The sequence below is a fragment of the Mytilus californianus genome, unplaced genomic scaffold (assembly GCF_021869535.1).
Source record: "Mytilus californianus isolate M0D057914Y unplaced genomic scaffold, xbMytCali1.0.p SCAF_9, whole genome shotgun sequence".
NCBI lineage: Eukaryota > Metazoa > Mollusca > Bivalvia > Mytilida > Mytilidae > Mytilus > Mytilus californianus.
The window spans coordinates 65,972,761-65,985,549 of NW_026262745.1; positions in this window are offsets into that span (position 1 = coordinate 65,972,761).

A 12,789-nucleotide genomic window follows, 5' to 3' on the forward strand; every position below is an offset into this window, starting at 1 on the left:
TAATTGGGATTTGACCCAGTTTACATAATAATTGATTTCTACCATTGTTTTTAAATAAAAATAAAAAATCATCACGTGTTAAATTAGAACGATGTTTATTTCGTTGATTGCAGTTAATGCATTTGCCATGAGACCTATGATTGCGTTGTCTTTTGTCAATAACAGTCATGATATCAATAAAGGAATTTTTAGATATGTTCCCATTGCCCATGATATTGTCATTTAGACCTAGCGGATACGCTGTCTACGGTCTTTTAATCCAAGACAGTTCGCAAAGTTTACGGGAATCTTCAAACTATTTGTGTGACTGTCCTGGTTGTTTCTTGACGGTTTGAAGTGGTTGGAATTTTATAAATTTAATATTGTGTTTTTGTTTTTCTAAGTGTTGGTAAATTAAACTTTTGAATTTCTTAGGTCTGCGGAAGCGGTATAGATGTTCTTGTGTTCGTTTGAAAATTTCACGTCAAGTTTGCCCTACGTATTGAATACTATATTTCGATTTTGTTCATGTTACAAGATATATAATCTGTTCTTTTTTATAAAATGTAAATAAAGGCAACAGTAGTATACCGCTGTTCAATAGTCATAAATCGATTAAGCAAAAACAAATCCGGGTCACATACCAAAACCGAGGGAAACACATGAACTATAAGAGGAAAACAACGGAACAACAAAAACACTGAACTGCAACAAAAACAAACACCAACATACATAAAAACTGAATATTTGAGAACAACTGCCGTATTCCTGAGCTGGTACAGGACATTTTAAGAAAAAATGGTGCATTGAACCTGGTTTTATGGCTAGCCACACCTCCCGCTTAAATGACAATTTTAAAAATACCGCTAAAATGACAACATCACGTAACAGGAATACAGTACAAATAAACGCAAGCACACTCAGGACAGACAAACACATAAATATATAATATAATAGTACATTACAACATGTAAACCAAAGAAGCATCACTGTGACAAATGATATTCGTCGAACTAGATATTATAGTGTATAAAGGTTTTTGTGTAAGCTTATATTGATTAAAGGGTAATGTTTATTCAATTAATTAGGAAAACGAAATTGATCTATCTCTCTGAACTCATTTAAAATGTGCTGAATTATTAACAAGGAAAAACTTAGTTTAAAGTCAGTTCAAAATCCCATTAAAAATTATCGTTTAAAGGAGCACGTTCGAAAAAGAGCAGGATAGTAATTTGATACATTCTACTGAACAGATATGAAAGAATATATTATATTGATAATTTTTCAGTACCTTGAAGGTAAGTTACAATTATTTTTATTAAAACGCTTAAAGACAACACTTATCTGATGAACTTAATGTATACTTATAGTTTATATACAATATATGTGTTGATCTGTGTAAGATACATAGGCATCACAACAAAATATGACTTATCCCTAACCAGCACACATGGCGTTTAACGATATTTGACTACCAAAACGTAACTAAAAATATACTTAGTGAGGCATTCCATAAAAAAGACGCTAATCGAAACCTGTTTATATATCATACAACAATTTACAATAATCATATTCATGCAAACATATACCTGTAATGCCTGTACCAAGTCAGGAATATGACAGTTGTTTTCCATTCGTTAGATTTCTTTGAGCTTTTGATTTTGCCATTTTATAAAGGACTTTTCGTAATGAATTTCCCTTGGAGTTCGGTATTTTTGTTATTTTACTTTATTCATAATCCCGTTTTTACTAAATATGTGATATTACTCTCTTAAAGTATTTTTTCATGTTTTTGTTGTAACTTTTCCTTATTCTAAAATATAGTTGGCTTAATCAGTCAGTACAATGATTTATTGGCAAATCCAGTATTTTCTAAATATAGTACATACGTCTCAAATACATTTCTGATAGAGTACGGTCACATTTCTATTATTAGATGATAAAATCAAATCAGCGTTAAGACGGATAAATCGGCATGACTTGTGCAATACTGATAACGTCAGCCAGTTTATATTTCTCATGGGTGAATACAGTTTGTAAACTCAGAACAATACAGAAAAAATACTGTATTGACAAAATGGCTAAACAGGATTTTTATTTCCGATGTAGAATTATGTACAACATGTTGGACATTAATTGATGCATAAGATATGATTTTTTATTAAGAATGGAGTTTTAATTATCCTCCGTTTATTTGTTACGATTCGAATCGGAAAAACATCATCAGCTTTTCCGAGTAAATTTATTTTCAATTAACATAAAAAACAAACGTTAATGCAGACTTAAGGAATGGGAATAGTTAACTGTTCTCATTTTTTCTTCCTGGATATTTAATATTTTCTTAATAAAATGAACACTGTTACAAAATATTAAATGCTTCGACTGAAAAATTAAAAAAAAAACACCATCAATATTGACAAAAACTTGACAGTAAGATGTGAAAAGATAAGTTTCTTATCTAACTCGAAGAGTAAGGTCCTTTAATAAAAGTGTTATAAAATGGCTGTTTCTGTTGGCCCTGATATAGCTTTTCGATGACCTTGAATACAATACAGCTATGGTAAAATATATACAAGGGGCAATACAGAAACAGCCAGTTGATACAGTCTATGATTTGTTCGACATTTTGCCTGCAGTGTGATATCTATATCGTCTTTCCATATTTTGATTAGAAGAATTCTATTTTTTTTTTCAAACGATTTTATCTTTAAATTAAACACAAAGGCTTATCACCCTTTTAAATAATTATCATATCCTATTTCATTGGATTTAATTTTGCGAAAGAAATTATTATTGAAAAGTTTTTATTTTATCATTTGAGTTGCGAAGATCCTGAATTCTTCTTAACATAAGTTGATATGTTCAGAAATTTCAACTAATTTTACTCTAAATAATGTCATATGTAATAACATATTTGTATCTATGAAGTTAGCCTGACTTTAAAGGAACTACAAGCATACTGTTATATGCTATACGTTTAAATCATTCAAAATATGTCTCATTTTCGTTTTCTACGGACGCACTAAATTCATGAAGTGTTTTATGTTTTATTTTCATAACTGTTTTCGTTCTTTGAAATAATCATTGTCCTTTACCAAAAGTCAGGAATAAAATTGATATCTTTGGTTTTCTATATTAAGTCGTATTTGTTTAACCCATTTACATCATTGGAATATTCGAAGTCCTTGTATCATGTAGTTTGCAATACGTCATAATGACCCCATTTGTACGGTGGCATTTATAGGTACGAATGTATTTGATCACATGATTTTGGTAAGTTGAAGGATCCTCGTTTACTGTACATGTTCTTACATTTATGATTGATATGATTAAGGAGATAGTCGATATAACGTTGATGAGTGCTTATATCAAAATACGCGTACATGAAAAAAAAATCACTATATATTACTATATATTCTTCCATTATATAGCCTTTCAAACGATAATCTATTAGGTGATATTGATAGATTATGAATATATTAATTGAAAGAAAATCTAATTCTTGCATCTGTTATATAGATATATCTGCAGCTTCAGTGAGTGAAGTATGGGTTCATACACTGAATACAGGGAATGGTGTGTATTGGGTTCCAAATGCTCCTGAACTCAGTCATTCTTTAAACCAGTACGGATATAATGCCTCACAAAACTATTCAATAAACTTTGACCTCAAAGTTTGCAGCGATGCATTTGTATATTTATCCGCCTCTCCAATGATGGATAAACATGCAGCATTGTATGAAATTTGTATAGGAGGAGATGGAGGGAAAAGGGTTTTGCTGCGCCGACAGGACGCTACATTTGAAGATGTTGTCAGTAACGAACTCGGAGACGGAAGCACACAATGTGGATCATTTCAACCATTTTGGATTTCATGGCAAAATGGAAATATCAAGATAGGTAAAGGGTTGTCTGTAGACAACCAAGTAATAGTTGATTGGAGTGATCCCAATCCCTTCATTATCCATGGTGTAGGTGTAAGAACAGGCGTTGGACAATCAGGACAATGGACTATTTATATGGAAGGTAAATATGCATAAATGATAAAATATGAATAAGTTACTTTGGTCGGAATCTATGGTAACATTTTGATATCATTCGTACATTGTTTTTTTATGTTTATATTATAGTGTTAATATATGGGTGTTTTCATAATAGTCCTGTATTATGTCCAAGTTCACTCGTATTGATTCGAGGGTTAGTTATAAGCGCGAGGTGTACCACGTTAAGAGATTGTTATATCATTTGTTTTTACTTATAACAAAGCAAACAGCAATAGTGAAATGGTTGTTATCGCATGAACTCTGAACCAAAATCTATGCCGAACTACTGGGAAACTAAAAAAAGTGCAAGTCCATAAAAAATGACAACATCTAACGTTATCAACAAATGGAACGAGTGAAAAAAAACAACTTTCATATTCCTGACTTGGTACAGGCATTGTCCAAAGAAAATTGTGGGTTTTAATCTGGTTGTATAGCTAGCTAATCCTCCCACTTGTATGATAGTTGTTGATAGTTCCAATATATTAACGAAATTGGATAAGCAACCTAAACAGACAGAATATATTAAGAGGCAATAATAGGGATCAAGTAGCCTAAACTGTGTGAATATACATCACGGACATACAACACAACTAGCAGAAAAGTTCAGAAAACAAATGAATAAATCTAACAACGACGCAAACCAAAACGTTGCTGTAGTTTATAGTAAATGTAAAAAAGATGCAAACAAAAACGTTTTTGTAAATAATGGTACATTAAAAAAGACGCAGATAAAAAGTTTTTGCAGTTTATAGTTCCTACCGTATATAGTATAAACTTTCCTGATAAAGTACAAATTAATAAAATATTAATACAATGTAAACAACGGGTTGCATAAATATCGAGTCATATCAAAAGTCATACGACAAAACAAAAACGATAATAGGAGAAAATTGTATAGTAAATAAAAAGAGACACAACTTCAACACATATAATCTTAAAGTCGGGACCATCTTGTATTATTATTAGACACTGAAATTTTGTCTACATGGTCTCGTCATTTTCCAAAGAACTTTTTTGAGAAAAAAAGACGAGACGTTCTTTGACAAACCTTGTTTCGTTAATCTTTGTTCAGACACCGATAACGTTTTACAAAATCTGATAAGCAGCTGCAAGCTCTTGAAGCTCTTGTCACGAAACGGATCTACAAAAGAACTGAGAGTATGCTATGGGACGAATAGAATAGTTTAACATTGATAGCATTTATATGTGCTATAGCTAAGTATTTTTAAGAATTGGCTATTGTATTATTCTGATTGAAACATTTCTAATTATGAGATTAATATTAAACGTGATTTATGAATATCATATATAAAAATTGAAATATTTACACCCTATTTTTTTCCTATTTAATGTTTATGACCCCTTCTGTAGCATTGTGTAGTACGAAATTTTCAAAATGTACTGATATCAAAACACAAAAACGATGAATAAAAGTAACAAAGCAGGTGGTACATATACCGAAGGGAAATCTCGTTCACAGAAATGATGTTTATTGTCTTCTTGCATTTAGTAGAAAAATGTGATTGTGTGTCAACTAACGTTAAATGTTTTAAAGAAAATCCACAAACTTTTAACAGAGACTTTCGTTATAATATTAAAACATATTAGATTACTCACTAGTTTATCCATGGTGTGCTAGCTTTCATGTTTACAAAAGTCCTAAGAGACCTGTAAAATTTAAAAGAAAACCTCGTGCTACGTCATTAAAGTCGAGCGCACCCTAGAACGTGTACTTGAATTTGTCCATATTTGTATTGTTTTAACTGATATCTTTAAACTTGTGTTAGTAAAATCAATGCGAGCACTGCATACATTAATTTTTCTCTATTGGTACATACTTGTCAAATTGAATTAAAGCGTACACGTGAAAAGACTGTGAATTCATGGAATTGTTTATGTTGTTTTTATAAATTTCCATATGTTTAGTATTGAAACAACAAAAGGGTACATAATTGATAAGTATGGTCATAATATACAGCTTGAAAAAAGAAATTTGTCGATTTACGTAGATTTACTATTCAAGAACATCTGCTAGTTCTGGTAACTCATTTTGTAGTACTAATCATGGAAGAGTGTATGAAGATGCTTTCCTCTCAGTCAAAAGAGATAGATTACAACGTGTCAAACATGTCAAAAGTTTAATTTCCTTTTTTCATATTTAATAAGCATCAAGTAAAACCTTTCAGGAAAATCTTTTAAGAAATTTGTCTTACTGTTCAATAAAGGAAATTAATAAGTACCACTTGCAAAACTAAAAACATTAAAAAGTAATAGAATAACGAAATATGCATATTTTGCAACTGCCGTCATCATTGTCATGATCATGGTTATACTTTCATGTCCATATGTTTTTTCACATGTTTTTAAACTCCGTTTTACATCGACGTGTCTCACTATTTACTTTTTGCATACACATCATGCACATATAGTGTTACATATTTTAACTGGATCAATAACCATAACTAAAGACTTCATTGATGAGTTTAACCCAAAACACATGTTAGTAGATGGATTGGTCTTTGATAAAAGAACCTGTTAAACCCCGCCCAGTCAAGTGAAATAACTCAAGTAACACGATGGAACTAGTTCACGTTAGCGACGGAATATAGTTGTCCTCATATGTGCCATGGAATCCAACACTGCGTTGAATTCAATTTTAACTTACATACAAGTGTATTTGGATTAATATCGACTGAAGAACCAATTCTAACAGTAATGGACTCAGGTTAGACATTTGGTACAAAATGTTTCCAGGGAAATGTTTTGCTTGTATGTAGTACAATACTGAAGACGTATTTCGTTATGTATAATTTATTGGTGTTATTACAACATATCTTTTATTATGCAGAATTGTAGTACATGCTATGTATTGGGTAACGAATGTACCCGGTTAGTTACAAATCTTTTCATAACAAGTATACAAATTATCAATTTCATTGTAAAGAAATCCGTCTTGTGAAGATAACTTGTTTATGATTATCACTATATACAATTGCTTACGATTGACTATCTGCCTACTTTACCAAGGACTGAATCTATTTTCATATATGACAGATTGCCATTGTATCAACTTGATATGTTCACATTTCTATTAAACATGGTAAAGGATCAAAAGCATTTATTTAATTAAAGAACTGTCAATGAATCAAATTCTCACACAATAACCTCACCAACGCAAACAAAGTATAATTATCTGTTTTAACAAAAGAAGAGGTAACCATACAATTTATGTGTTTTTACAGATTTAATGCTTGCAGTTAATGATATGAAAACATTTCCAAACCTATAATCAATTTCAGCTAATTATGATACTATCTTTGATTTTAATAATGTGTCTTTTTCGGATGATTTCTAAACAATTTATCAATATTTGTTTAAATTTATAGTGCATGATCAAAATTTATTAGGGATTTTGACGTTTTTTACCCCACGGTCACCTTTGTATGACAATACCACTAATGTTATCGGAATGATTATTTTGCTGTGTATTCGTTTATTATTTGTCTACAGGTTATAGTTTAAATACGGTGTTTTTGCTATATTAAAATCAATATAATTTTAACTTTTTAAATACAAATTTTTTACTGCATTAAATACGCAAATTAGAAACTAGAAAACAAAGCTAAGACATTTAGATTTTGTCTTAATACTGGCAAACAGTTTGGTTGATAATTATTCTAACAGTAACAAGAAGAATTCCTCGAAAATCTGCAATTTTGCTCTTCCTTATTTATCTTTTACACTTATTCTGATATAGACTGGCTATTTTTATAGAAATGTGCACCAATTCAAATATAATTGCTTCTCTTCGTTGTTTTTTTGTACGTGTAATATGTCAAAACGTTTATGTAACAAGTATTGCTTGAAAAAAATGGAGTGGAAACTCTTGAGTTTAAAATATGTTTAGGGAAATACAAAATTACGATTGCGTGTCAATTTCAGCCTTTAAAATTTAGTTATAACGTGTTGTGGCTTGTTCCTGATTGTCATATATGTGTTTTTTAAGTATATTGTTTGGTTAAGACTTAAGCCAATTGGTTTCTCGTTTGGGTTGTTTTCCTGTGGGGGCCTTTAATAGCCAGCTATACGCAATGGGTTTCTGTTATTGTGGAAGGCCGTACGGGGGGTCATATAATTGCTTACTATCACTTCATTTTTATCTCTGATGGATAGTTGTCTCATTGGCAATCATACCACATACATCTACAATCTCGAATTAAAGATTATGTTGTATAATATGTGATGTAGACACTGACTATCTATCAAATTAGGTCTTGGTATTTTCCATGAACTTTGCGACAGAAAAGACAAAACTTACTTTTACAAAATACTGTTTTCGTCAGACATCGATGATGTTTAACAAATTCTGAATAGCAGCTGCAAACTCTTAAATATCATATGAGAGGAGAAATGTATACTTCATACCCAGGAGATGTGGTATATGCTCCTAAGGTAAGATAAAATTATAATTTCAAAATTGAAATTGTCTCGATTGTCAAAGATTCTGGTATTGAGATCACGGGTGAAAGGTGACAGATGCAAGTTCCCTTTTTTCACTCATAATCAAGAGCAGGTATACAGTACCTGCAACCTATGGCGTGACTGTGTGAAGTGAACTTGACTGATCGGTAAATGATCTGTGACGTAAACTTGACCGATCGGTAAATGATCTGTGACGAGAACTTTACTAATCGGTGAATGATTGATGATCAATACAATGAAGCTTATTTTACCTATCTGACAAATTATATTTGACAGTTACCCTGACATCTGTCAGCGATCGATCACTCAATTAATCATATGTATGGACCGAACGGTTACATATATAATTAAAATTAAACGAACTCCGTAGTTTTACATCCGAAAAACGCGGACGTCAACAAAGACTCCTCTCCCGATAATTTGTATTCAACTTGGTCATAATGACATATAAAAAAAATATATAAATTACAGTTAACGCAATATGTGACTATTTAACTTTTGTTACTTTTATTTGAGTATTTTTTAACATCATATACCGTCTTTTTTTTAGTACTTTTTGTACATCATGATGGGTAGCTTTTTATAAGATATGATGATAATATGTGATAAGTTACTTAACAAATTTGCAAAGTTATAAAATGCCAATATTTCTTCTTTCCATAAAAACTAATGCACTTTTATTTGCAATCAGTCATTTTAGAGTGCAGCATGTGTATTTTGTCATTTAAAATGCCTATGGGTAAGTTATTTTTAACAGCATGTGAATAATACAAGGATAATGATGCATAAACATTAATTTTGGTTGTGTTGAATACGAATGCAATTACTTTTTTATTTAGATAGAAGTCATGAACCCTCTTTGTTTGTTATTACTTTTTGAACATCAGGATGGGTTGTTTTTCATAAAATACGATAGATATATAAATATATGAGATAAGTAACATGAATGTTGTTCCCATTGTTTATGAAATCATACACCGTCTTTGATTTTTAGTACTTGTCTTTGGATGTAAATTAGGATGGGTCTTTCATGAAATATAATAAACATATAAGATAAGTTTCAAAAATTATGTTAGCATTGTTTAAAAAACACATATTTCTTTGTCTTTGAATCAATTCACTTTTATTTGCGATCAGTCATTTCAGAGAGTATTATATGTCTCTGGTCATTTAAAATGTCCCTGGCTAACTTATTTTTCATCAAATGTCAATAATATAATAATAAATATACTTAAACGTTTTTGTGTTGAATAATAGTGCGGAATCGGGAATGGGTTGTTTTCCATAAAATATGATGAATTTAAGAAAAAAATATATAATTTACATTTAGTTTGCAGTTTTTAAGAAGGGTCAATATTTCTTTATTTCATTGAAAATAATGAACAGAAATTTGCAATATTCGATTGTTTGATTGATAAAAGAATTTTCGGTAAAATAAATAGATTTTAGCAATCGAAAGAAACATCGTCTTTAGCCTTCATCGGGTTTGATAAAAAAAAAAAAAAGGCGAATACATTTACGACAATCGTAATTCTTAGCTAAGATTTAAATTTGAGTGTATCTGCAAATTTCACTTCTCTTTTAACAAACGTAAAATTTCGATTAGTGAAAACTTCAATGAATGATATAAAGTAACGTGTCAAAAAAGACAGGCAAAATAAACCAAAGGGACTATAAAACTCATAAGTCGAAAATAAACTGACAATGTCATGGCAAAAAAGAAAAATATCAAAAGACAAACAACATTATACAAAACACAACCTAGAAAACAAAAGATCAGCAACATGACACCGACCAGAAACCCGGGGTGATATCAGGTGCTCCAGAAGGATAAGCAGATTCTGCTTCACATGTGGTACTCGTTGCTTATGTAAGTAGAAACCTAGTGATGCGGGAAAAGAATGACGGGACTGTTGTTACGACGATTGGTACATATCCGTCTTCGTCTGTGAAACAGATCTTCTATAACGGCCATCCAATTCAAGATAGCGTCCGTTACATTTTCGAAGGTATGATTTCTACTTCACCACATGGAAGTCTTGGTTAAATAGCTTCCTTGTGAGCAGCAACCCTTTGTCAAGGAAATATTGACAGGAAACGCAACCTTAGTAATATCGTATGAACTCGGAAATATATACTCCATATGCAGGCGCTGCTGCGATGTTGCTACATATACATGGGAAATTTACAGTTGGGAAGCTGAAATCATCTCTATAATCAGGGAAAAAGGTATTTTTACGCCGCAAGGATGGGAATAATGTTGCTGAGAACCCACTGGGAACGGGTAAATTTTTGTTATCAACGAATCGAACCAATTTTTGATATCAAGTATTCCTTGACTAACATGTAAAAATGTGTCGTCTTTTGGGCTAACTACTGTAAAATCGTGGTAGTTTGAGAGCTTCGCTTCACTCAATTCTGCCCATCATAAATAACAAGCATACGATTGATATAGAGTACACGTGTCCCTATATTTTTGTTTTTATTCATATAAACATATTCATGATTAAAAAAATTGTCAGATGTAAATGCATATGAAGAATTTCAGTTTTCGCCCAAAAATGCCAGATATCTGTTCCATTTCGAATTCTTGCAACACGTATGTAGTAAAATGAAAGACCAATCACTTAAAAACGTGTTTGCAATTTCATAATGCTTAAATATTTTGTGTATTATTTGTATTATCTGTCCACCGCAATACTACTTGCCTAAATGTGTATTTTTAGCTGACAGTCTTAATTCACAAGACTGCTTTATTGGTCTCATTGCAGCTAGTTTGCTTCGAACGAGTGCGAATGAATCAAGAAATTGAGAAGAAAATAGTAAAAGAAATTTTATATTACTATATTGATCAAGACCGTTTGAAAAAAAATACAGATCATTAAGAAACCAATAAAAATTGACCTCATATGAATTTGGCTATTCTTTTTATGAAACGTTTGTCATTTACCTTGTTACGCTGCATACATTCATGGCTCGTAAATGATAAGGTGTAAACTTTCATGATGAAGGTAAATCCAGAAATCTGTTCTAACGCACGAAATTATTAAAGGATTATTTTAATTTCGAAGGAAGAAGAACATTAACAGAAGTAAAAGGAGTAAACACTTTTTTTTTTCTTTTTTTTTTTTTTAGCTTCCGGAGAATTTTGTTTGACCCAAGGTACACGTGTAACAATGGACCTACTGACGACTGATATAGTACGGGAGTATGAGTGCCCTTTAATGTGTCTTCGAGTCCAGAATTGCATGGGGTTCAACTTTAACAAGCTCACGGAAACCTGCGAATTGATTTCAGGGGGTAAAGAGATGACAACGGTATCAGATTCAGACTGGATCTTTGGAACAAAATGTTTTCAAGATAAATGTCTAGCTTGTTTATTAGAAAAAGGTTGATTTCATTATTTTTATAAAGTGCAACTAACAATTCTGGTTTATCAAACAAAAACAGCTACAAACATGACCAACGAGAACCTTCTTTGAAAAACGATTTTGTTTTATTTCTTTCTCAAAATGTTATTGAATGCTTTTGAAAGAGAGCTGTGATTCAGCGTCAAACGCTATTGCAATTGTCACAAAATCCTCATTTTACAGAATTGAACAATTGATTTGAATAAAATTTATTTGTTTTCCCAAGTAAATTTGTGTTTATTGAGGCAAAACAATCGACTAACGACTTTGTTGAAAAATCTTTTTTATACTAATTAATAATGTTCAAAGCGGAAATCATTGGAAAAAAACAGGGAGATGAACACTGTTGGTTTCTATAGGAATGCTGACAAATCCCTCAAAAATAACTTCTGGAAAAATCAAATGATTTTAAACTATTGCATCATGAATGAGACTTGATGTAATGTTTTCTTACATATGATTTGATTTTTTTATGTATCCTTGTCTTATTGATACTGCCCATAGAGCATGAATTATCTCAATAACTCTGAAGTTCGCTGTTATTGATTGCTAATTAGATAGATGTTAATTATTTTGAAAAATAGGATTCGTGGATTATTTTGCACACTCAGAATTTAAAGTTGCTTGTGAGGACACTTCTGTATCTAGGTATCAAGTAAATAAAAAAAAAACATCCATCTTTTTTTAATCAAATAAATATACAAACCTATAATTTTCAAGTTTCCTCTTCGTCGTTGTGCTATATGTTGGGTTGATTGGTAAATAATTAATGTTTTTACCAAGCAGTTTTCGGTATCAACAAACATACACGATTGTGTTGAGGACTTTGTCTGCAGATATTTGAAAATAAATGTATAATGAATGTTTATAGA